At 42.2% G+C, this 27,664-nt stretch overlaps 1 protein-coding gene across 2 annotated transcripts in view; it reads left to right on the top strand.

The window, feature by feature from the left end:
• The first annotated feature begins 4,650 nt into the window (after positions 1-4,650).
• The window catches only part of LOC309382980 (sodium channel protein type 1 subunit alpha), a 136,377-nt gene continuing 113,363 nt past the window's right edge, over positions 4,651-27,664 (top strand). For both annotated transcript variants that reach the window (XM_081934984.1, XM_081934983.1), the window contains exon 1: positions 4,651-4,920. The gene's annotated coding sequence lies outside the window, so the exon portion shown is untranslated. The remainder of the gene's footprint in view (positions 4,921-27,664) is intronic.

Below are 27,664 nucleotides of genomic sequence, written 5' to 3'. Positions count from 1 at the left end.
GAGATGGTGTTTCTGCCAAGTAATTCCTGTTCTAAAAATTGCAAATGAGTCTCTGCCCGCATGTGTGCTTTCAAAGATGATCACTTCAAGAATTAGTAGTTTTTTTTTAAAAAAAAGAACAAATTTTAAAGAAGCTAGTCACCTGGTTTATGCAATGAAATTTCATTTTAATGTATGCCAATTACATTAAAATTCAAAGTGTCAGTTATTCTATGTTCTATGTCTATGTCCCATCTATGTATAACAGGGGTGTCAAACTTGATTTCATTGAGGGCTGCATCAGGGTTGTGTTTGACCTCAGGGGGGTGGGGCTGGGGTCGGTGTGGCCAGCCCAGGATGGGCATGGCCAGCTCGACATCACTCACGTTGGGGGCTCCTGTGGTGGCCTGAATTCTCTCCAGTGAAAACAGGCTCCCAAGCTCCATTTTTGGCTGCGACGGCCTCCTGCAACCCTCTACCAGCAGAAATAGAGCATATGGCTCTCCCGAGATCCGTTTTCACTATCAGAGGCACAGCAGGCCAGTCCTTCGTTGTTTCCAGGGTGGGCCACCAGCCCAGATCTAAGCACCATGCGGGCTGGATCCGGCCCCTGGGCCTTGAGTTTGACAACCCTAGGGTATAACATTAAATCCTAATTGGTTCAAAATTTCACTAAATAAACCATATTGGAGTAAGGATGATCCATCCATAGTTTAAACCCATTTTTCTATTGCATACCCAATATGCACCTTATGATAATTTTTATACTATTCACATCATGAATCCCTATGCATAAAGAATCCTCTAGGAATGTCATGCCATTTCCTCTGGTTTAATCCCTCATCTAGTCACCAGAAACTATCAATGTACAATCATACCGCTGGGTATGATAGCAAGTTCTTTTTTTCTGCTAAAGAAAAAAGCATATTTGCTGGAAAAAGTGGTTGGGACATTTGGAGACATGTTCAGATTCAGATAGTGGCAGAAACACTACAAAAGAGCCTTGCCATGTCTAGAATTAGCTGAAGTATCAGTAGTACCTTTTTTAGTGCAGAACTCATTGATTTGGCAAAGCAAATCAGATAAACTAGAAGTAGGTGAAGTGTTTCCCAAAAGTCCACAATCCTTGCTGCATCTGAAAAATATTCCAAATCCACACACCGTGGACTTCAAATCACAATGTCTGTTTTCATGTAAACCGAAGCAACTTGCATTATGACTTAGCCTAATGTTCTGAAATATCACTTGAAACATGAAACTATCCACATCAGATGCGCATACACTAATGTACTTCAGGTATAGTCAAAATGTTGCAGGCAGGAAAGAAATATCTCAACTTATCATGATAGCAAACGAATGGGAAGGAATTTTATAAAAGCATGAAGATGTTGTGCTTGTACTTTAATAGTATAATTGTCGACATTTTTATTGAATTATAAAGTATTATAAAATACAAAGTAAATAGAAAAGCAGTGGGGAAGGAAAGGAATGAGGAAAGATAAGAAAAAGAAAGAAAAAAGCATTGACTTCCAACTGTTACATTAAAATAAGGCATTAACATCAAATAACAGTTTTTTTGCTTTTTCTTCATAATATGAAAAATCAATTTCTATAAAGATCTATCAGTCTAACAGGTAAAACCCAAAATCAAGTTTTCATTCGTTTCCACATCAAGCACAATTAATATTAGTATTAATTGTATCCTTAACTCTATTGCTCTTTGCCATTATAAACAAAAAATACCCTCTCCTCTTTCATAGAATGAATTTGTGTGGAATATTAGAGTTCCTATTGAGGCTTATCTAACGTACATGACCATGTTTATATCTAATTAATTAATGTGCCACACAACATTGCACTCATCAATTCTAAGATTGGTTTTGTATCTTTACACAAAAGATAGTTTACTTGGTCTTCTTTGTACTTAATCTTAGTCCTGTTTATTCACTGTACTCCTTAACTTTAATTACTAAAATTCTCAGATAATTTGCATTTTCAGCTGTCAGAGTTTCATCAACGTAACACAGGTTACAGATGTTCCTTCTTCCAGCTATAAAATCATACTTACCTTCTTCCAATCTAGCTTTAGTCACCTACTGATTCAACAAAGAAATAGTGTATAGCCTTGTCTTGTTCCTTTGCCAATATGAAGCCAGATTGTTTTGCCATGTTTCATCTGGACTATGCCCTAAGTACAGGTTTCATATAAGAACAATGAGCTATTCTGGGATTCCAATAGATATTCCTAAAGATATTTCATAGCATTACATAGTCAGCACAGTCAAAAGTCAATCTGATTTCTATGTACTGCATCTGGTCATGTCTCATCACTGGTTGTTTCAAGGCAACGAATGGACAGGTAGAAACTGATAAGCCATTGTGCTGCTTCATTTCTGCTTCCTTGGCCATACAGTCGAACTACATTTCCCACTTCGGCTTTCCATTTTCCATCATAGACAGCTTGCCTGTTCTGTTGATTTCAGACTAAAATTGACCATAACATTTGTTCACCTTTTCTTCTTCTGCACCAATGGTTAGAGCATAAACTTGGATAAGTGTCATATTGAATGGTTGTCTATGAAATCCAGTATTATTTGTTGAAAGACTGCATAACCTGTACCCAGGTTATGTGTTAGCTGTATCTTTCCAACGAAGGCAACATTAGTCCTTGTTTTTAGCCTGTGTAGTAAGCAGTACGATCTTTTGAATGAAAGTGTCAAATTCTAATCCATTTCAGTTCATTGTTCCCTAAGATGTCAAATTACAGCCGATTATCTTTCAGGGTGTCGACCATTCCCATATTCATGATTTTCATGTTTATGTTCTCACTGTAATTTTGTCAAACTTTGAATTGTTCTGTATGGCAACAGCAGCAACTGGATGTCCCAAAGATTTTGCCTAGCTGCATCATAAATACAAATAGTATTTTGAAATACCTTCTGTTCTTTCTCAGTAGCAAGTTGAATGCCTTCCAACTTGAGGAGCTGTCATCCTGCACTGTGTCATCAATCGCTTTATTTTGCCCAGCCATGATTTTCTGGTAAAATATTGGTTTCTCCTGAGCAGTATGAATTGATGCCTTTACCATTGTCCCCTAAAGTGATCTTCCTCTTCCAGCATCTTCTTGTATTATTCCTGCTCAATATAGATAATTGCTTGCTTTAACTGGGCACGTGGATCTTCACAGCTTTTGTGAGCCTGCTGGGACTCTTCCATACTCTTGACATATTCTCCCAGCTTTTGTCACTCATCCCATCCAGGAACACACAAACAGACATGCCATGATGAGGCAACATAGAAGGGATTGAGAGGATGGGAATGAATCACATATATGCATATGTATGATATCAAATATATACACATGCAGAGACACAGCTTGTTTTGTGTATAATAAAGGTGTACCACATTTCGAAGGCTTGAGTGTAACTCCTGTGACTTTTTAAAGCAGCCACAATTTTTGTTGGGAGGTCTGCAGAGGAGTCTATGTGTGTGTGAGAGACAGACAGACAGACTGGGAAAGAAAGAAAAGGACAGAAAGAAGGAAAAGAGAAAGGAGGAAAGAAAAAAAGAATAAATTTGGTCTCACAATCAATATTGGAAACATTACCGTTTGGACATTAGTATACTGTTTATAAAATATTTAAAAAGTAAACCTAATTGATTTCAAACATAAGGAGAATTCAATGAACTTAGGAAGTTTTGTATTTTTAGCCCAGGTGCATGATTTGTTCAACAACCTGAACTCTACAGCTCTAATAAAATAAAATGAGTTTCAGCTTGCATGAATCTCTTTTAATGGTTCAAATATATTACTTATCCCAGGGCTTATAACTCTCATTAATTTCACTATATCAGAGGCAAAACCTGCTGACTCCTGTCTCTTGCTTAACATCCAAATCTGATTTTTTCCTCCCAAACAGTACGTGGTCTTGAAGAAAATCTACACAGTACAGGGCGGGGACGAGAGGGATGGCTTGCTCTCCCCCCCCCCAAAAAAAAATTCTTGCAAAATTCCTCTTTTAGGGCTTAATTCAAGCTTTTTCCTCTTTTTTTAGGGGGGGGGGGTTAGTTCATTTATGCGACCCGCTTCTTTATGCCAAGAAAGCGGAATCGCATAAAGAGCTCTGCGCTTTATTCGCTGGCGTGGAAAGCACGCATTGGTGTTTTCTTCTTCTTCCATGCATCGATGCAAGAACCGACCGCAATGTGCTAAAATGGCAGCAGTTTGGGGTGGGGAGCTTAATAATGCCAGGAGAGGGAAGATATTGCCAGATTAAAAATAGCCGAATACCTCCCTAAAAGCCAACCACCAAGGACCTAGGCTTGCTTTTTGCTTTTTTTCTTTTGGCGGGGTGTGTTCTTGCAGGATGACTCATTTGCTTTCCTTGGGAGAACGAATCCAAAACGAAGTACCTGGCTCGGAAACACTTGGGGAAGTGGGGGGGGGGAGAGAGAAAGGGGGAAAAAAATCCCCTCAGGAAAGGCTGCAAGGCAAGCAGGGCTGGAGACTTCTGTGCTGCGCTCCGGTTTGGCCTCACCCCCGCCTTTTCTCTCCCAGCGCTTGAGGAGACGCGGCGGCGCATTGTCTCCCTCCCACCCACACCCACACAGAGCTTTAAAGGGTGGGCGGTGGGAGGGGGTGGTGGAAATGACACTGCAGTGCCGCTGAAGTCGAACCATTTGCGGCACTCTTGCGGGCCGGGCGGGGCAGCGCGGCGGAGGGAAGGTGGGGGAAAGGGAATGGTGGCGTGCCACTTCTCGCGTGGTTCTTGCTGCAGGACACACGAATTAACTCAAGGAGCGGAAAGACGCCCCGTCTGACACGCAACGAGAGCCGCAGAAAGACCGGCTCCTTTGCCCTTCCCTCCCGGCCGGCCGCCTTTAAACTCGGTCCTTCACAGTTGACGGCTGCGAGCTGGATCTGCGCAAATCGAGGAGCCGGTTAGTAGAAGGAAGCTTGTGTGTTCATTTCCCCTTAAGCGGGAATGTTTCTATGTAGATTAACAAATTTGGAAGGGACCTTATAGGTCATCTAGTCCAACCCCCCCCCCCCCCCCGAAGCAGGAGACCCTACACACCATTTCTGACAAATGGCAGTCCAGCCTTCTTGGAAGCCTCCAATGATGAAGCTCTCACAACTTCTGAAAGCAGGTTGTTCCATTGATTGATTGCTTTCACTGCCAGAAAATTTCTCCTTATTTCCAGGTTGAACCTCTACTTGGTCAGTTTCCATCCATTATTCCTTGTCTGGCCTTCAGGTGCCTTGAAAAATAACTTGACCCCTTCCTCTCTGTGGCAGCCCCTCAAATATTAAAACACTGCTACCGTGTCTCCCCTGGTCCTTCTCTTCGCTAGACTAGCCATGCCCAATTCCTGCAACTGTTCTTCATATACTTTAGTCTCCAGTCCTTAATCATCCTGGTTGTTCTTATCTGCACTTTTTCTAGGGTCTCAACATCTTTTTTTATAGCATATGGACCAAAACTGGAAGCAATACTCTACATGTGGTCTTACTAGGGCTTTGTAGAGTGGTATTACATATGGGTCCTGTACATAGGCATTCCATTTTAATAGCCACCCTGACTTTAAAAAATAGACCATTACAGTATACAGATAATCCTTGACTTACAACAGTTCACTTAGTGACTGTTCGAAGTCACAGGAGCACTGAAAAAAGCAACACGTGACCATTTGCCACACTCGTGACCCCGTTGCAAGCATCCCCCGCCATCGAACGTGATTTACATTCGAATGCTTGACAATTGGTGCATGTTTATGACAGTTACAGTGTCCCAAGGATCATGCGATTCCTGTTTGCGACCTTCCGACAAGCAAAGCCCATGAGAAAGAAGGATTTGCTGAACAACCGTATTACTAACCTGACAACTGCACTGGTTCGCTTAACAAACGTGACAAGAAAAGTTGCAAAATGGGGCAAAACTCATTTTTAACCAACGTCTCGCTTAGCAATATAAAATTTGGGGCTCAATTGTGGTCTTACGTTGAGGATTGATTACCTGTGAATGGTTTGATGTAAATCTTAGAAAAATGCATTTTTGAATGAGAGTGGGTAAGCTTTGTGTGGAAAGTTTTAATCAGCAACCATAGATATTCCAAATCTGCAAACTCAAATCCTGTAGCAATATTTTGCTTTTATTAATGGCTTTCTGAATGTGCCACAATTATTATTCCCCCTCCAAGGTAGGCTTCAGCGACAAATATTTTACAAGCGCAGAGGTGTTCTGTGGCTATTTTTGGATTTTTCCAACCAAGGATTTACCTGGCCCTACATTTCTTAAGACATGCTGATCGAGGATCAAGCACCACTGAACACAAGTGAATTTGCTTCCAAGGTTCTAATTTATTTATTTCAAATAATTCTGCCTCATCTCCAGGTAAAATTTGAGGCAGATAAGAGAGAAGAGACATAAAGTTCAATTCTATATATATAGAATTAGCTTCTGAAAATAGCAAAACGTCCATATGGTTTTTTTTAACTCTTTATTTTAATAGATTTTAAATCTGTTTTTCTTCCTTTTGGAGGGATGGCATATGAACCATACTAACATCAAAGTATGATAAAAAGTTCAAATGTAAGAGATAAGGTTAGTTTTTATATTTATCGTTGTCCCGGTGTTTGGAGGCCGTCGGGGTCTGGATGGGGGACAACAGACTTAAACTCAACCCCTCCAAGACTGAGTGGCTGTGGCTACCGGCACCTAGGTTCAGCCAGCTGATTCCATCGCTGGCCATAGGGGGCGAACAATTGCCCCCTGTGGAACAGGCGCGCAATTTGGGCGTCCTCCTTGATGCCCGGCTGTCAATGGATGACCATGTGGCAGCCGTGGCGGGGGGGGGCATTCCACCAGGTTCGCCTGGTGCGCCAATTGCGCCCCCTACTGGACCGGGATGCCCTACGCACGGTCACTTATGCGCTGGTGACGTCCCGCCTGGATTACTGCAACGCTCTCTACATGGGGCTGCCCTTGGGACGCGCCCGGAGACTGCAGTTAGTTCAGAACGCAGCCGCGCGGGCTGTGATGGGGAGTACGAGGTACTCCCACGTAACTCCTCTCCTGCACGAGCTGCACTGGCTGCCTGTGGTTTTCTGGGTGCGTTTCAAGGTGCTGATTACCATCTTTAAAGCGCTCCATGGCACGGGACCTAGTTACTTGCGGGATCGCATCCTCCCACATACATCCCTGCGGCCAATACGCTCACACAGGGAGGGACTTCTCCTGGTGCCGTCCACTAGGCAATGCCAACGGGCGACACCGAGGAGTAGGGCCTTCTCTGTGATGGGCCCAACCCTCTGGAATGACCTCCCCCCCGACATTAGAACCACTTCTGACCTCCGCTCCTTCCGGCAAAAACTGAAGACCCACCTGTTCCGACTAGCAGGCCTGGCATAATTCAACTGTCCCTCCTGGCAAATGTATTATATCTGGTTATTTTAGGGTTTTTTAATTTACTGTATTTGTTTTTAGGGGTTTGAATTTATTTTATATCTGCTTTGTACAGTTCTTTTAAATACATTTTAACCTCCTCCATGTCAATTGTCAACTGTACATATTTAATTTAATTTTATTGTATCCTGTTATATTTTGTATGAACTGTACACCGCCCCGAGTCCCTTGCGGGAGAGGGGGCGGTCTAGAAGCATTAAATATTATTATTATTATTATTATTATTATTATTATTATTATTATTATTATTATTATTATTATTATTATTATTATTATTATTATTATTATTATTGACTCCTGTATCTGGAGAGGCCCATGCAGTTTTCTTGGCAAGGTTCTTCAGAAGTGGTTTGTTATTCCTTCTTCCTAGGACTGAGAGAGAAGAGACTGGCCCAAGATCACCTAGGTCCGTGATGGCGAACCTATGGCAAAGGTGTCACAGATGGCACGCGGAGCCATTTCTGAAGGCACGCGAGGGGTTGCCCTGTTAGCCGGTTTTTCGCCCTTTGGAGGGCGAAAAACCGGCCAATGCGCAAACCAGAAGTTCGGGAACCCTAAGCCTGAAGCCTCTGGAGAACAAAAAGGCCCTTAAAGCCTCTGGAAGAAGAAAAATGGCCTAACGGGCAACCCGGAAGTCCATTCCCGAACTTCCGGTTTGTGTGTTGGGCCATTTTTCACCCTCCCCAGGGTCAAGAGGCTTTCTAGGAGCCTAGGGAGGTCGAAAAACAGACCTACCAGGGCCACTGGAAGTCGGAAAACGGGACATTTCCTGCATCTGGAGGGCCTCCGGAGTGGGGCAGGGAGGCTGTTTTTGCTCTCCCCGGGCTCCAATAAAGCCATGCACGCAGGTGTGGGGCAGCATGGGCACATGCACAGTGGGCAGGGAGCATTAAATTATGGGGGTGGGCAGGCAAGCGCACCTGATAGCATGTGCGCGTGTGCTTTTGGCACTCAAGGTGAAAAAGATTCACGATCACTGAACTAGGTGGCTTTATATCTAAGGTGGGACTAGAACTCACAGTCCCTTGGTTTCCAACATATTATACTAAATCATGGTTCATTTTGACTATGGTTTGTTGAATAAATTGCAATGGCTGTGCTCACACAGTTTTGAAGTATGTTTCCTGAGCAGATACTTTTTAAATCAGTTCATCAAACTGCAGTTGGAGTTGAGATTCTAATACCAATGTGTAAAGTTTGCGCAAGCCATAGTGAAGAGGCAATGGTAAACTACAACTTGCTGTCAGACAGGAATGTATTAGTTCTGATTAGGAAATTGAAATTGCAGTGGTATGGGATATATTATACTTGAACTGATCCAGCGAAAAATGTGCAAAAGAATAACCACAAATATCTCTTTGAAATGATTCACATTAAAAAATAATAACCAAATGCTTTAATCAAAATCTATTCAGGTAAATAAGGCAGCACCATTCCAACTGTGAGGGCTGAACATGGCAATGGGTGGGTGAGTGGGAATAAAGGCTGCCTAGGGGAAAAGACCCATAGAAACATGATATGTGCTTCACATATACAACTTCTAGCTAGCTATCTTCATCTAGTTGAGATGGGGGAAGAGCAAAATTTCCCCTTATCTGTGCTTTCTCCAATTGGCAGTGTCTTATCTACGAAAGAGTATCCTCACTGAGGTATTCTGAGTACCAGACAGTATTACGCTAAGTGGACTGTGTGCCTTGTAGAAGGAAGCTGAAATCATAGAGACTGTTCAGTAGTAGTTGAATTGGACTTCAATTCTGTATTAAGCCCACAAGTACCCGGTTTCCCTGAAAATAAGCCCTCCCCCCAAAATAAGCCCTCCATGAAAATATTGCAACACAGCAGCAGCCATGAGGTGACCACACTCGCCGTCTCCTGCACCTCAAAAATAATAAGACCTCCCCAAAAATAAGGCCAAGCACTTATTTCTGGGGTCAAAAGAAAATAAGACCCCGTCTTATTTTCGGGGAAACACAGTAGCTGATTTGGTTGCGGTTTTGTTTGTTGCATGCGCACTAGCCATTGTGCTTTGTAAACCACAATTCATGTCTTTGAGTTTGGTGTGAACACAACCACTTGAGCTTTATTCACCTAACCATGCCTAAGCACACTGTGGGAAGCCAGCTGAAGAGCCAGCCCTTCCAACTTTTGTACATGGCCCTTGAAGAAGAAGATAATCCTCCTAAAAAATTGATAGGGCTTGCAATATCAGTAAATCAAGAAGAGACAGGCAGTAGAGATGGGCTAAGAAAAGGTTTGCTGGAAGCCTGAAGAAAGCAACACCTTATCTATCCAGGATTTTGAAGGTAAAAGATTATCATGGTAGCTAAGTTGCTGAATTTCTGACAGTAGATGGATATATTTGTGTTTGATTATGTACCAAGTTAACCAAAGGTGCAGAGAGCCTCGTGTTAAAATTCATATTGATATCTCCAGTTTAAGGCCCCAATTTTGTGCAATGTTGTAACATACATTAGAAAACTAAGTATTGTCTTTATGTAAGGGAAAATAAAGGAGCCATCCTTTGGGCATGGAAAAAGGAGGCTGACTCTTTTCTGCTGTACCCTGCCCGGCCCTATGAAAATCAGTCCTTCCAGACAGCCTTTTGCTTAGACGAAAAGTTCCCTTTACCATCCATGACTGTTTCTTATGTCAGAAATTTAATAAAGAGAATTTACAATAGAATTTTGCCTGGAAAACCAGCTGCCTATGATTTAATATATAAAATACAATCATGGGTTGCTTGGCCCAAAAGGAGCTTGCCTATCAATAACATAATGCAGGGGCTTTCACCAGGAATGGGTGAAATCAATGGTCCTGATGGTTAAGATGTTACCTTATTAATCCATTAAGTATTTACTTCCAGTTTGAGAATTAAAACAATTACTGGCTACTTGCTATAAAGTAGGCAAAGAGATTCTCCATTATCAATTGGATCTTTGCCCTGCTTCCCATAAATGCCAAATAAATTGGAGTGCTTATTGTCACCTCCCTTTCCAATAAATGATGGCAAAATTAAAACAACAATTTGGGGAGATACCAAAAAAGGGAAGCTGATGCAGTATAGAGATTCCTGTCGGTCCATTTGCTTTTAAGATAAAGCAAAAGAGACTGCCCAACACAGTAGAACAAGCTCAAAGGAGCACATAATTAAATTCATTTCAATATCTCTAATCCTGAGCTCAACTAAATCAAAATCAACTGGAGAGAGAGAGTAGGTTTTTCTCTTTTATGTTCTTTTTTTGGGGCAGAGGGAACATTCTCTTTTTCAAAGTCATGAAACTCACTACCTTGCATTTGCTAATACAGGTCTGATCAAATTCTGTAAATTTCAGATGCAACATATTACATATTACAGGTCAGGTATTGGATAAAATGGTCCCTTGGATCTGCCCCAAATTAACTCTTAAACTGAGTTATACTGCAAAGCTGTAATTTTTAAACATGGTTTACTGAGTAAGCCACAATTGGTTCAACTCATATGCCAATAAATCAGTAATAAATAGAAAATGGTTTCTATTTATGCTAAACTATAAATTTATGCCAAGCCATCATCATCATATGTGGTTGACATAATAGGCATTTAGTGTAATTTATTCAATGAACCAAGTTTAAACCAAATATGGCTGTTGCAGGTGTTTGAGATTTTACATAATATGAAGCCATAAACTTTGATTTATTGTTCTATATCTATACCATGTGCTGAGCTGAAATTAAACAAATTTTCACAGGAGCTTCAAATTTGCACAATTCTGTTAATGTAACTTTACAATAAAGTTAGGGCTAGTACTTGTGGGTGTGCTTTTTGTCTGGACTACTTCACAAGTTTGATATTAATCTTGCAAGTCTGAAAGTACATCTCACACACCTTCACAGTCCCAAAAACTAGGAAGAGATCTGAGATGTTTTCCATGCCCCCATACCTACTGGGGACTCAGCTATTTCTTATTCAACTACTGCTTTGACTCTTCCCCCTATCTCCCATAGCCGTTGCCACGTACCATTACATCTCCAGTTACAATGCATCTCTGATCCAATTTCCCAACCAACCAAAAGTACTGCAACTTTCCTCACCATTTATACCATTGCATCATTGCCATTCCTCTCTCCCTATGGTCCTTGGAGGCAGGGGGGGAGAGGGGAAGAACCTCAACAACAGAAAGGTTGCCATCTCTTGAAGGACACTCCATGCCTCCTGTTGCCATGTAAATCCCGGGGCACCTGCCCTCCTGAACCAGATTCTGGCAACCCTTCCCTCTATGCAAAATCACTCGGTGTGCAGAAGATTGACACACGGTACAGGATATTTTGAATGAAAAGAGTTGTGGTCTCTTACCAATTTGGGCCAATGATTCTGGTGGAGGTACAGCTTAACTGCACTTTTCAAAGTGGAGTCTAGAGTTGTTCTTCATCAGTGATGATTTGAGATTATTCAGCATCATTAAATATACATGAAGCTAAGTGCTAGGAAGTTGCAAATTTACTGCATGACACAACGGCTGAAACATTTCCAGGGACACCTCACATTAAAAAAAAAAGAAAGAAACCAAAGCGCCAGCAGACTGAACTTCTCTGCAATACTATATTTTGATTTTCTATTTTGCTGACTTTAAATGAAAATGGCTCAGATTTCGGCCTTGTTTTTCAGAATTTCCCACAAATGAATGCTTTCACATCCTCTGTTACTCTGCACCCAATAAAAGAAATTGTGTGTGCTGAAGCCTCACGGTATGTTGGTATAATAGGATATTTCTAAGCACATGCTTAGCACAGGAAACTGATCACTGCACAAGCCAAGTTCAGAAGTCCTTTCACACACAAAAATGTGCTCCCTGATTTCTCTCAGCTTTCTTTTTTCAGCAGCATAGTTTGTGAGAAAGCTTTGGAATTGTTGCCATTCCTAAAAATGTTTTATCAAAAGGTGCATCATCTTAATTTTTATTATATACTTTTGAGTCAATGTTGACTGTAGCAACAGCCCGGAGAAAAGTCTACACTTTTCATGGCAACATTTCAGAATCTTGACTTCGACTGATCCTTCCTAGTGCTGAGAGGCAGTGACAGCCCAAGCCCATTAAGCTGACTTTGTGCCCAAGGCAGGACTAGAACTTAAGTCCCCTGGTTTCTAGCCTGGTATCGTAAACCATTAAACCAAACTGGTTCTCTGCATCTTAATTTAAAGGTAAAGGTTCCCCTCGCACATGTATACTAGTCGTTCCTGACTCTAGGGAGCAGTGCTCATCTCCGTTTCAAAGCTGAAGTGCCAGCGCTGTCCAAACACGTCTTCGTAGTCATGTGGCCAGCATGACTCAATGCTGAAGGCACATGGAATGCTGTTACCTTCCCACCAAAGATGGTTCCTATTTTTCTACTTGCCTTTTTACATGCTTTCGGAATGCTAGGTCGGAAGAAGCTGGGACAAGTAACAGGCGCTCACTCCGTTACGCAGCGCAAGGGATTTGAACTGCCAACTTTTCTGATCAACAAGCTCAGTGTCTTAACCATTGAGCTACAACGTCCCCGCATCTTAATTTAACTCCTGCCTATTCCTGGTATGTTCATTTCCAGCTAGCTCCATATCATTGCTTCTAGAAAGGAGGAAATTAACTACTTCATTTGCTCAACCTTGCATAGTGTCCCTGTTTCTCTTACTGCAAAAGGGGAAAAAATCATTATTCTGATATTTAGCTTCTTCCATGTTGCCTCTAAGGAAAATAGAAAACAGGAAATGCATTGCATTCCCTTTGATCAACAACAATGTTGTCAGGGTAAAAGGAATTTCTTGTTGGATCTGCAACAAAGTGAACCGATGAGCAGGGAAATATTTGACTCTGGCTTTCCCAAGCTATCTTCTCTGCCAATCTGCCGATTATGTTTTAATAATGATCTTGTTTAAAATAGATCCAATTCTAGGCATGGAGTTTTATAAAGAACTGGTATAAGAGGTTGATAACTCAGTTGAGCTTATAGTCCAAAAGAGATGCATAGAAATAACTGAGAATTAAGAAAATGGAGGTGAGGAGGGGGCAGCATGCAATCATCAAAAATATATATGATTATTTCAATTTTACATCCTATCTACATTTACAGTATAGGGCAGCAATGGTGAACCTTTTTTGGCTCGTGTGCCATAAGTGGGGGGAGCGCAGGGGGGTCGTGTGCAGGCGTGCCACACCCATAATGCAATGTGCGACTCCCCCAGTGCACATGGGCACATTACAGGCACGACCTCCCATTTTATATGCTTTTTTCACCCTCCTCAGGCTCCAGAGGCTTTATAGGAGCCTGGGGAGGGCGAAAACAGCCTCCCCCCCGCCCCGGAAGCCCTCTGGAAGCTTCAGGGACCTTCAGGAGACTTCCCTGAAGCCTCTGGAGCAGTCAAAACAACCCTCTGAGCAAACTGGAAGTGACTTCCGGTTTACTCGGAAGGTCGTTTTGAGCTCTCCAAAGGCACATGGGCACATTACAGGCACGACCTCCCATTTTATATGCTTTTTTCACCCTCCTCAGGCTCCAGAGGCTTCAGGGACCTTCAGGACGCTTCCCTGAAGCCTCCGGAGCAGTCAAAATGAACCTCAAAGCAAACCGGAAGTCCGTTCCTGAACTTCCGGTTTGCCCATAGGGCTGGTTTTTTGCACTCCGGAGGCTTCAGGGAAGCTCATGAAGCCGCCTCCGGAGGACCCCCGGGTGGGGGAGGCTCTTTTCACCCTCCCCAGGCTCCTATAAAGCCTCTGAAACCTGGGGAGGGCGAAAAATGGCTTTAAAAAAGGATGAACTCAGCTGGCCAGCACACACATGCGCACTGGCCAACTGACAGGGCAGTGCCTCGTGTGCCCTGACAATGGCTCCGCGTGCCATAGGTTCGCCATCACTGGTATAGGGTGATGCCTTTGGATTAAGGATTGCAAGCATCTTCAAGATCCAAACAAATCATTTATTACCAGGCAAACTTGGAGCTTTCTGACGCAATATTTGAATTTGTTAAATTAAACCAAAACTTTTATTGTAGTTTCTAGTGTTTACAACAAGATGTTAAGTATATATTATAACACTTGTGGAGATGTGACAACCATAAGAAGAGGTGCCCTGTCGAAGGTCAACAGGGGACGCCATCACCACTGCTCTATATATTGCACTGAGCCACCTTGAGAAATCTGGGAATTATGTCAGAATGCTTTTTATAGACTATAGCTCGGCTTTTAACGCCATCTTACCAGGAATTCTCATTGAAAAGTTGACTGACCTGAATTTCCTTCCCCTCACTTGTGAATGGATCAAAGACTTCCTGACAGATCGCCCACAAAAAGTAAGGATTGGGTCCTTTACATCTGCCATTATGAAGCTCAGCACAGGCTCCCCTCAGGGCTGTGTGCTCAGCCCCTACCTGTACTCGCTGCATACATATGACTGCATATCCTCTGATCCATCAACATCATCCTCTGATCCATCAACATCATACTAAAGTTTGCAGACGACACAACAGGGCTGGGCCTCATAACTGGAGGAATCAGCATACAGGGAAGAAGTCAGAAGGTATCCCGCATGGTGCTCAAGAAACAACTTACATCTAAATACTAGTAAGACAAAGGAGATGGTGCTAGATTTCCGGAAGCACAGAGAGGAACCTGCCCCACTGTATATCTAGGGGGGCTCTATGGAGAGGGTTTCCTCTTTTAAATTCTTCGGAGTGCTTAGTCAAGATCTCACCTGGAAAAATAACACGTCTCTGGTGATTGGAAAGGCCCAACAGAGACTTCATTTCCTTAGAGTCCTGAGAAAAAATCAGGTGGAACAACGGCTCATGACCTCTTTCTATCGGTCCACCATAGAAAGTGTCCTCACATATTGTATTACAGTATGGTAAGCTGGTTTAGCAGCTGCGGACAGGAAAGCACTACAGAGAGTGATCATTGGTTGCCCTCTGACACCACTGGATGACATCGCCAGATCTTGCTGCTTTAGCAGAGTAAGGAAGATACTCAGAGATGATTCACACCCTGGTCAGTGTCTCTTTGCACTTCTACCATCAGGCAGAAGACATCAAAATATTGACAGCAGCATCCATTATTTATATCTCTAAAGGATGCCAACAACAACCAAAGGACTGGAGCATATGTATATTGCATTTTCCCTACTTCTCTTTTTCCATTGCCTCAGCATCTTCAGCCTTTCTATATCTTTATTCCTAACCTATAAGGAGAACCTTGGATTGAAACCTCTTGACTCAATGAGTATTCCTGGAAGATCAGATACCTAATGTAGCACAACGGGAGATGGTTGTGTAAGAGAGTATACTCTACTCGTGTTAAAAATCTGGTGATCTTCCTACTTTTGCCTCAAAAACTTTGCAGAAAATCAGAACTATATCTGTTTGCCAAAATTATCATATATACAAAAATGCACTAGTTTATAGACTGATTGGGAGGGGAGCTTGTATGGAGACCATGGGGCCTTGGGAGGTGCTTGAAAATCATTGTCTCACATGGGCTGACACTGCCACAGGAGGAAAAGCCAGAGGTCTACAGAAGGTCTCTGAAACAGATAGTTGCCTTCAGAAAGGCAGATGGGCTGCAGATCACCTTCCCTGCCAAGCATTTGCCAACTGGAGGCAGTGGAGGTCCCATCCTTTTTCTCGCATCTTTCACCATGCCTTGTACAGGGCCTAACAGCTGTTTAGTGCAATCAGTGCCAAGGGCAGCATCTCAAAAAAAAATCTAATTGAAGTTAAATTATACAATATTAAATTGAAAGGAAAAGAGGCGGCATACGGCTTTCAGGTTAGTTTTCGATACGGAATGCAGTCCTGTCTCATTAATTCAGAAGTGCAGTTACTGAAGTAATTAAAAAATGAAACAAGAAATCAACCCTCCTTTTTTTTGCAATTTAGTCTTGACTATGGGACAGTAAAGTAAAACCAAACAGTCTACATCAGTGGTTCCCAAACTTTTTCAGTCCACCGCCCCCTTGGTGCTACAAACTGATCATCAGTGCCCCCCACCCAGTGGTGGAATTCAAATTTTTTTACGACCGGTACTGTGGGCGTGGCTTGGTGGGCGTGGCTGGGGGAGTCATGTGACTGGGTGGTTTGCACGACAGAAGGAAGATAGCAACAGTAAAATTCAAAACTGTAACAATTAATTGCACTTTTATTCAAAATCCAATTTAAAAACCTTTTTAGTTAATGTTAATTCAACAAAATTGTTGAATATGATCCAGTGATACCAGGTTTTCAAAGTCTGATAGTCATTTATCAAGAACCTTAGTAACTAGTAACTTAGTAAACTCAGTAAAATTTAGTAACAACGTCACTTCTTAGTAGATGGTAATTTCTGTGTAGATATTGAAAGAAGCAATCTCAGTAAGGTATTATCACAAAGCACAAAACTGCAACAGATATCATTAAGATATCACAAACTTACACAAAAAGATGTTCTTGTATGAAACCCAAAATGGATAATAAACACTTTTGTCTTTTATCTAAAGTTTTTCATCTTTAGATCAATGACCTTAATTATTCTTTCTCTCCCTCACAAACATACACATATACCAGTGGTGGGTTTCAAAATTTTTTAGAACCTATTCTGTAGGTGTGGTCTATTTTGTGGGCATGGCTTGGCAGTCATGTGACCAGGTGGGAGTGGCCAACTTGTAAAATGTGGTGAAACTCATTTAACAATGCTGTTGCTTAGCAACCAAAATTTTGGGCTCAATTGTGATCATAAGTTCTCTTTCTTTTTCTTTCTTTTTCTTCCTTCTTTCTTTCTTATATCTCTCTTTCTTTTTTCTTTCTTTCCTTTCTTTTTCTTCCTTCCGTCCTTTCTTTCTTGTGTGTGTGTCTCTTTCTTTTCTTCCTTTCTCTTCCTTCCTTCCTTTGTTCCTTCCTTTCTTGTCTCTTATCACTTACTTTCTCTTTCCTTCTTTCTCTTTCTTTCTTTCTCTCTCTTTGTCTCTCTCTTTTTCTCTCTCTCTCCCTCTTCCTTCCTTTTATTCTCTCTTTCTCTCTCTCTCTCTCTCTCTCTCTCTCTCTCTCTCTCTCTCTCCCACTTTTTCTCTCTCACACACATACCTTCCAGTTGGTGAAAATTTCTGTTTTGCCAGCTGGGAAGCTGGCAAAGAAGTCTGGTTTTCCCTGCCACCTGCAGCGCTTGGAGGAAGGATGAACGGAAGCGAGCCCCCGGCCTCATCTCTGCCTCCTTCCTCGAGAACTGGCTTCAGGGACGGCCAGCCTCTCCCGTCACTGCACCCTTCACTCGCCTTTCACCCGGAGGCTCTGCTAGCGAGGTGCCTGCCATTTCCCTTCCCGAGAGAAGCTCGGGAGAGACATGCAAACGGCCGCAACTCGAGACTCCTGAGGAGGTTGCTGGACACCAGGGGTGGCAGTGGCACCAGCTGTTGCTCTTCTGCTACTCCCGGTAATGCAGGCTTCTTGGAGAGCATTAAGTTACAGGTGCACTGATTCCAGCAGCTGCGTTTTCCCTTGAAATTTGCTGTCTCAGCAACCCGAAGGGGACATTCTCCCAGCGGCATCTCAGGCGCCCCCACCCTTAGCCACAAAGATATGTTGCTGATCTGTGTATTATTTTTTAGAACAGCTGCTTGACATGATAACTTAGGGTGCTCTTGCTATTTCCTCCCCTTGTTTTTCAATCGAGCAACATTCACAAATTGCACTAAGCCCCCTTGGGGTTTGTCTGATTGTGATTTTCTACATTGTGGGAATCCAGCCTCTATGAGTTGCAAAGCATGTTTCACTTCTAAAGGCAATGCACACATTCATCCTCTTCAAGTTAACGGAATTTTTAAAAAGGCTCAAATACATATGACTTAGTGCAAGGTTTGAAAAAGCCAGCCATCTATAGTAATGCTCCTTGACTTACGACTGCAATTAAAGCCAGAATTTCTGTTGCTAAGCAAGGCAGTTGTTAAGTGAGTTTTGCCCCATTTTATGACCTTTCTAGCCACTGCAGCAGTTAAGTTATTAACATAATTCTTAAGTGAATATGGCTTCCCCACTGACTTCGTTTGACAAAGGGTGATCACATGACCCCAGGACCCTGCAACCATCATAACTACCATATTTTTCAGAGTATAAAACGCACATTTTTCCCCAAAAAGAGAAAATCTGGGTGTGTCTTATACATTAAATACAGCATTTCTGGCCCCTTTACAAAAATGGACATGCAGAGGGTTTGGGAGGCCTGCAAAGTGCTCCTGGGAGCTGAGGCGGGCAAAAACAAGCAAAAATGGGCTATTTTTTGCTCTTTTATGGCCCCCCAGCCTCCAGTAGCACTCTACAAGCTTCCCAAAGCCTATGCATGCCCTGTTTTTTGCAAAAAATGGGCTTGTTTTTGCACAAAATGGACTGTTTTTTGCTTGTTTTTGCCCCTCCAAAAACAAAAAATGAGGCGTGCAGAGGGTTTGGGAAGCCTGCAGAGTGCAAAAACGTATTTTTTAATTTACCTCTTCAAAATCCTGATGCGTCTTATACTCCGAAAAATATAGTGCATGCCAGTTGCCAAGCATCTGAATTTTGATCACATGACCATGGGGATGTTGCAATGGTTGCAAGAGTGAAAAATGGCCATAAATCACTTTTTCCAGGGCCGTTGTAACTTTGAACAATCATTAAACGAATGGTTGTAAGTCGAGGACAACCTGTACAAGGAGTCCGGATGTGGATGAAGCAAGGGAGGAAGGCCGAGTCTTTTCCCACGCCCACTATGGAGCGCTTTCTAAATAGACTCCTGGCAGTTGCTATCAGTCTCCTCCTGGTGGTGCATATTTTTGGCTTTCAAATTTAGAAGCATTTATGTAGGAAAAGAAAGAATGATCACTTAGCAGTGCCTGCAAGGAAAAGATGCTGCACTGATTTTTGGCTGCTACAGCATGTACCTTTTAAAGGTGGCACGGGATCAATAAGTCTAGGAACAATCTTTTAAAATAATCTCTCTCCCCCCCTCTCCCTCCCCCCTCCCTCTATATGTGTGTAGACAATTACTTTAGATCTTGCCAGATAGCCAGGCACCCAGTGATTCCCAAAGACGATTGATAGAAAGATGATAGATAGATAGATAGATAGATGATAGATAGATAGATAGATAGATAGATAGATAGATAGATAGATAGATAGATAGATAGATAGATAGATAGTTGATAGATAGATGATGATAGATAGATAGCTAGATAGCTAGATAGATAGATAGATAGATAGATAGATAGATAGATAGATAGATAGATAGATAGATAGATGATAGATGATAAATGATAGATAGATGATAGATAGATAGATAGATAGATAGATAGATAGATAGATAGATAGATAGAAAAAATAGATAGATGATAGTTGATAGATAGATGATAGATAGATAGATAGATAGATAGATAGATAGATAGATTGATAGATGATAGATAGATAGTTGATAGATAGATGATAGATAGATAGAGAGATAGATAGATAGATAGATAGATAGATGATAGTTGATAGATAGATAGATGATAGATAGATAGATAGATAGATAGATGATAGTTGATAGATAGATGATAGATAGATAGATAGATGATAGATAGATAGATAGATAGATGATAGATAGATAGATGATAGATAGATAGATAGATACATAGATAGATACATAGATAGATACATAGATACATAGATAGATACATAGATAGATACATAGATAGATAGAGTGAGTGAGTGTGTGAGTGAGTGAGTGAGTGACAAAATGATGCTGTATTTTCTTTACACCAGCACAAGAGAAATTAACAATATGGATCTTAACCACTACAAGAGACTTTCCACTCGCAGAATGGAAACTAATTCTTTTATCTGTGGGGCACTGATCCTTGTGTTTATTTTATTTTAATGATTGACTTCGCTTCTGTTATTCCGGGGAGTACTATTAAGAACTCATAAAAGTAGGGATCATTCATCCATAGTTTGGAGACATTGATCATAAATGCTTACTGCTTTTATGTATACTTTATGCTTTTAAGTATACTCAAAAGGATAACAACATTTATTTTGTTAACAGCTGCATAGAGTTTCAAACACAAAGCAGAACGTTGTTGGAGATATTTTTGGATTGAGTTACAGCCATTAACATGAACATTTCAACATCATGTTCATATGTTTTTCCAGGGCAGAAGGCCTCACTCAGGCTTGCCCTTGCTTCTCACGTTTTGTCATTCAGTCTCTCTGATAAAGCAGAAATGGCAATACAGAAGCAGTTTGGAAAGGAACCCTGACTTTTCAGCTAAAATTGCACTGTTTACCCCAAGATGGCTGGAGAATTCTGGGAGTTGAAATCCGCATGTCTTCCAGTTGCTAAGGTTGAGAAACACAGGCTTATCCTAATCTTAAATTTGCAGAATCAATTGCAGAACCAGCTTCCTTAAATTTCACGTCTTAACCCTGGACCAAAGCCAGAGGTGGTATTCAGCGGGTTCTGACCAGTTCTGGAGAACTGGTAGCGGAAATTTTGAGTAGTTCGGAGAACCGGTAAATACCACCTCTCACAGGCCCTGCACCCATTTATTCCCTGCCTCCCGAGTCCCAGCTGATCAGGAGGAAATGGAGATTTTACAGAATCCTTCCCCTGGACTGGGGAGGGAATGGGGATTTTGCAGTTTCCTTTCCCTGGAGTGAGGAGGGAATGGAGATTTTACAGAATCCTTCCCCTGGACTGGGGAGAGAATGGAGATTTTGCAGTTTCCTTCCCCTGCCACGCCCATCAAGCCATGCCACAGCCACCAAGCCACACCCACGGAAACAGTAGTAAAAAATGTTGAATCCCACCACTGACCAAATGGAGATCATATGCTAGTAATACTATCTATATAGACCATTGCTTAAACTGAGCGCTAATCTCACTACATGCCTGCTCCCCACTTCCTCCAGTATTTACTGCCCAGCCGCCCACCCCATACCATTCATACATTTCAGTCATACAATACATACACATATAAAGCCCCGGTATACTAATTTTGTCCATGTGATGCAAGAGAACAGTTTATTCCCTTTGGGTTTTCAGCAAGGGGACATTGCTCCAAGGATCAGTTGCCAGAAATGCAGCCATGATATGTAGCACAGATTCATGTCTTTAAGTGTACAAGGAGTTTCATATAAATTCTCTTGGCTGCTCCTTATACACTACAGTAATGAACCTGGAAAATAGGCCACTAGTATTTCTGCTCTTGTTGCAAATGCAAAATTGAGGCCAAAGAGAAATGGCTTGACCAACTGGTCAATGAATTCATACCCCAAGTGACATTTGAAGCAATTTCAATTTTTGCCAGTTTCTTTATTAGCTTCAGACTTCTATAACACTACCCCAAGAATTATCTAGATTTATTTATTTTTTATTTCTTGGATTTCTAGACCGCCCCCTCTCCCAAAAAGGGACTCGAGGCGGTGTACAGTCAATGCAGATAAAAATACAATCATAAAACAATTAAATACATTTGGATGGAGGAGATAGGCTGTACAAGAAATAAATATATTCTAAAACCCTAAAAACATCCCCAATTAAAAACCCAAACCCAATTAAAATAAATCCCCGGGAGGTAAAACTAAGAAAGTGCCAGGCCAGCTGATTGAAATAGGTGAGTCTTTAACTTTTGACGGAAGGAACTGAGGTCGGTGGTGGTTCGAATGTCGGGGGGGAGGTCATTCCAGAGGGTTGGGCCCATCACAGAGAAGGACCTACTCCTAGGTGTCGCCTGCTGACACTGCCTAGCGGACGGCACCAGGAGGAGTCCCTCCCTGTGTGAGCGAATAGGTCGCAGGGACGTGTGTGGTAGGATGCGATCCTGCAGATATCTAGGTCCTATGCCATGGAGCGCTTTAAAGATAGTGATCAATACCTTGAAACGCACCCGAAAGGCCACAGGTAGCCAGTGCAGCTCGCGCAGGAGCGGTGTTACGTGGGAGTAACGTGTACTCCCCATGATAACCCGCGCGGCTGCGTTCTGAACTAGCTGCAGTCTCCGGATGCATCCCAAGGGAAGCCCCATGTAGAGGGCATTGCAGTAGTCCAGGCGAGAAGTCACCAGCGCATGAGTGACCGTGCGCAGGGCACTCCGGTCCAGTAGGGGGCGCAATTGGCGCACCAGGCGAACCTGGTGGAACGCCCCCCTTGCCACGGCTGCCACATGGTCCTCCAGTGACAGCTGGGCATCAAGGAGGACGCCCAAATTGCGCGCCCGCTCCACAGGGGACAGTTGTTCGCCCCCTATGGCCAGCGATGGTGTCAGCTGGCTGAACCGAGGTGCCGGTACCCATAGCCACTCGGTCTTGGAGGGGTTGAGTTTGAGTCTGTTGTCCCCCATCCAGACCCCGACGGCTTCCAAACACCGGGACATCACTTCGACAGCCTCGTTGGGGTGGTTTGGGGTTGAAATGTACAGCTGAGTGTCATCAGCGTACAGGTGGTACTCAACCCCAAAGCCTCGGATGATCTCACCCAGTGGCTTCACATATGCGTTGAACAGGAGAGGCGAGAGGACCGACCCCTGCGGCACCCCACAAGTGAGTGGCCTCAGGGACGACCTCTGCCCCCCTGTCAACACACATTGCTTCTGGTCGGAGAGGTAGGAGCCGAACCACCGCAGAACGGTGCCTCCGACTCCCATCCCCTCCAATCGGCGCAATAGGATACCATGGTCGATGGTATCAAAAGCCGCCGAGAGGTCTAATAGGACCAGGATAGAGGAACAACCCCTATCTCTGGCCCTCCAGAGATCATCAACCAATGCGACCAAGGCTGTCTCAGTGCTGTGCCCGGGTCGGAAGCCGGACTGGCGTGGGTCTAGATAGTCGGATTCGTCCAGGTGTCGTGGAAACTGCTGCGCCACCACATTCTCAACAACCTTCGCCAAGAAGGGGAGGTTGGAGACTGGACGGTAATTAGCTAGCTCCATTGGGTCGAGCGAAGGTCTCTTGAGCAAGGGTCTCACCACCGCCTCTTTCAAGGCGGTTGGTAAGTAACCCTCACCAGATAAATGTTGATAACTTGGAACCACATTTTCACCATGTATTTGACCTTTTTTCTTGACTCATAATATCTAGAAACAGACCAATTTATATTTAAAAATATAAATGCTGTGTCAGTGAAAGATTTTTTATCCTATCTTCTCTTCGTAAATGAACGACTTTCTATAAATATGTAAAATCTTTTCCTAATGAACAATATTTATTTGCAAGGAATGGAACTGAATAGATTTAATTATCAAGAGGAGTTGCTACGGTATTTTACAGATCTTGAAGTAAACTTCAGGCTTTATAATTGAACATGTTTCAGCTACTGGGAGCCACTCTATAAACCTGGTTGCTAGAAACTGTAATATTCAAGTGGGTTTCATTTTTATGGCACCACCAGAGATATACTAGGTATTTTACAAAGATGTTTAGTTAATTGATTTAATTTACAGGTGGGCCATATAATGGCAACCAAGTTTTTCATTTATTAGTTGAGCCTTCAATTAATTGTAATTCTTTTTTTTTAAAGTTTCAAGAACATACTTATTTTTTAGCTCTTCATGTTACGTATTCCCACTTGGATTATTTTTTAAATATCTCAATCATACTTGATTGAGTGGAGAATTGCTTTATGGGATATGTTATAGTATCTGTGATATTATTAATGTTTCAAGTAAAAAGCATCAAGTTGTGGTTTAATGATATTTTAATTATCAGCTATTAATTAATACAGTACAAAGTTGAGAGCCGGTTTGGTGTAGTGGTGCAAGCACTAGAAACCTAGACAATGTGAGTTCTAGTCCTAATTTGGCACAAAACAAGTTAAATGGCCTTGAGCCATTCATTCTTTCTTAGCCCAAAGCGAAGACAAACCACTTCCAAAATCTTAACCACTGAGCAATATACGTTATTAGAAATATATATATTTTTAAAGAGAAGTCTTCCCTTACCCATCTGCGAAGCTTTCACAAATGAAGTACTTCATACCATTAAATGCTGATGAAACATTTTGAGTGCAACACGCTACATATGTGTGTTTTGGAATGTCTTACCAGAACTCACTTGAAATATTAAAGGAGATCTTTAGAAATGGGGTTAGAAATTAGTAGCCACAAAATCTGCTTCTAGACTGCATTTAAGTGAAGTTCATGAAGAAATGACAGCCTATTTGTGAAATAAATCTTGTCTGATGCAGAAGTAATGAAATTGGAAATATTGAACCTTTTAAAAATCGTGGATTGTAATACAGAGAAGGTTTTTAAAATGGAAATACAAGTATACAAAAGTAGCTAGCTAAGGTTTTAAAAGTAAAGGGAAAGTGCAAATGATAAACCAAAATTGGACAATGTTTTTAATAGATTTTTAAAAGAAACTTCTTAAAGCCTTGAAGAAACATATGTGATGGCACAAAGAAGAATTGGAGAGAGATTAAATCCTACAATAATATTTGAATATTTGAACATTAAAGTTCTTAGAGATAAAGTGAAGGGGTATAAAGGTGGTTTATTTGACCAAGATTAAAATAAGACATGTTTATATGAAATTCTGGCAGCTCTTACAGATTTTTTGCTGACACCAGGTTTGATAATTAAAAGTTGATGTCTTACGGATTTGCTTATAAGATAAGCAAGGGATTATGGGAAGAAGAGATATCTTGTAAACTTATAAAAGGTGAAGAATTGTTTATACTTGTGATGAAGATTGGAAGTCACTTCTTTATACCTATCTTTTCTTTTGTTTTCTTTTCTTTTCTTTATTTGCTCTTTTTACTTTCTCTCTGAGTTTAGTTTGTATTAGTTTTCATTTTTGTAATTGATTTCCAGGGCTGTGCATGTACATTTATAAACCTTTTAACATTCCCAACAATCTTCTTAACTCATTTGCTCGGACATGGAAATACAGAAACTAAAGGGACAGTTCAGTGGTTTAAGGACTGCCGCCAAAGCTTTGTTCCCTTCTTATAAATGATGTAGCAAGCAGGTAGGATTTGAAAAAGACAACAGTACTCTGTGACTCCATCCTCATCCACTTTGATCAAATAACACTTTGTCCTCTGGAACACAAGTCAGTAAATCTGCCTTTAATAAACTAGTAATATTCTGATCATCCCTTCCCAAATGGACTAGGACAGAAGCATCCTTAATACAAGAAGGGTTCAATTCAGGGAAAAGTTGGCCACCTCAGCCATTGTGACTAACCAGCACTCAAATAGGCTGGCATAGAAGCAATATATCAAGGACAAAGATTCCAAGCCTGGATATTTATGATCCTGTCTGTTTTGACTGAAAATAGTTCTTCTGAAGAAACTATTTGCCTGGAGGCACCAAGATCTCTATTATACAAAGCACATGCTGTATAATGCAGCTGCTCCTCGGAATATACAAAACTGCTATTGATTTGCCCATCTAAATTAACACTACCTACTTGGGTGGAAAGGTATATTTCTCATTATTTGCAGTCTGGATCCCTTTTAATTTGGGATAGCAGTAACTGGGCTTGGTGTTGTGACCTGCCAGCAGAGCTGGCAGCAGATTCGGACAGTGAGGAGGTCGGAGAGGAACATGGGCCATTCCTGGAGTCTGGGAGCCCTCTCTGATGAGGGCTCTGTGTCAGAGGCAGAGATGGGACCAAGGCTGTCTTGACAGTTATCAGCTGTCTTCAGAGTCAGACTTCAGTGAAGCAGACAAACAGTTGGATCCTGTTCCCAGTGTGCACATGCGCAGAGTTGTCAGACAAAGGGAACAACTAAAGAACAGGGGTCTACTTGGGACTTTGCAGGAGACAATTAGTTCGATTAATTGGTTCGTGACTGTCCGAGACTCCTTGCAGATATCGGCCTGTCAGCTCGCCAAGCCAGATAAGGTCTGTGACTGTCAATCCTCTCTTGAAAGACTTTGCTGGGTGTGAGCGAGCAGAATTCAAAGTAAATTAATAAAAGGTTTTTTTTGTCGGGACAAGGAGTTTGCTTCATGCTTTTGGGAAGCCTCGGCCAAAACACCTGGAGCATGCAAAGGGAAGGAGGAATTCCATTTTAAAAACTTAATTTGAACAATCCACCCTGCTCATAAATCAAAATCTTATTCAGGACGATCCTCTTATTCAGCAGAAAATCCTACGGTATTACCCATGCATTCATTGACAGGCAGCTTTACTATAGGTTTTTCCACACCTGGAGTAACTGTAGGGTGATTTTCCCAATGGAGTTTCTTGCCTTTTCAGTTCTATTACTAATGTTAAATGAGGTGCGGATTCTTAGTCAAGATATCGGTGAGCTAAACTGAACCCAATTTCTTTATAAGTATGCTATTCTTGGGATAGTCCATTTGTTTGCGAGCATGAATGGATACTTATTGTATTAGAACATTAAAAAATGTCCTGTGCACCAGGGGTCACCAACCTTTCGGACCTCGGGGAACACTAAATTCATAATTTTGAATCCCGCGGACCACTAATATGATCTGCCTAATGACCAGCTGGGTGGCCATGGCTAGGTGGTCATGTGACTGGGTGGGCGTGGGCAACTCGATGTCACTCATGTTGAGGGGTGCCTCGCTGGCCTCTACTCACCCCTCCGTTGCCAGCCATTCCTTGCCTCCCTGCCTGGGCTCCTTAGGGCTCCAATAGAAAGCAGTTGCTGGAACTAAGCAGCCACCATGAGAAAGAGTTGGCAAAACAGCTCAGTTCAAATTGGATCTGACCGAGAAGGAGGCTCAGCAGAAGCAGAGGACTATGAACATAGGCTTTCCAAGCAGCGGGAGTGCAAGGCCAGGTACCGGTGCCTGGAGACTCAGCTGGCTGAGATGGTCAGCCAGTTCCAGGCCATGATGCAGTCTCACTGGAACAAGGCTGTCCGGCTCTTTGCCACCACCAGTGCTTCCCTCCAGCCTTTGTCCAAAGCCCCACGCCAGGAGACTGAAGTTGGAATTTCTACACTTGGAGATTCACCTGTGAAAAGTGGAAGGACTAAAAGATGACAACAGTTCCAATTGTCCTGCTTTGTGCTCTCTGGTCCTTCTCTGAAACATCAACAAAAATGACCATGAATGTTTCCCCATCAAAAACAATACGTAGAAGAGAACTTCAGTTTGACCAGAGAGGTACTTTTGGGCTCAATTGTCAAGACCAGGCAGTTCTTGACTTACGGCCACAATTGAGCCCAACATTTCTGTTGCTAAGACCTTTGTTAAGTGACTTTGGTCCCATTTTACGACCTTTCTTACCATATTTACTAAGTGAAGCATGGCAG

The sequence above is a fragment of the Natrix helvetica genome, assembly GCF_964273705.1.
Source record: "Natrix helvetica genome assembly, chromosome: 1".
NCBI lineage: Eukaryota > Metazoa > Chordata > Lepidosauria > Squamata > Natricidae > Natrix > Natrix helvetica.
The sequence above is the reverse complement of the archived record's forward strand: the minus strand, read 5'-3'. Positions and strand labels throughout refer to the sequence as shown.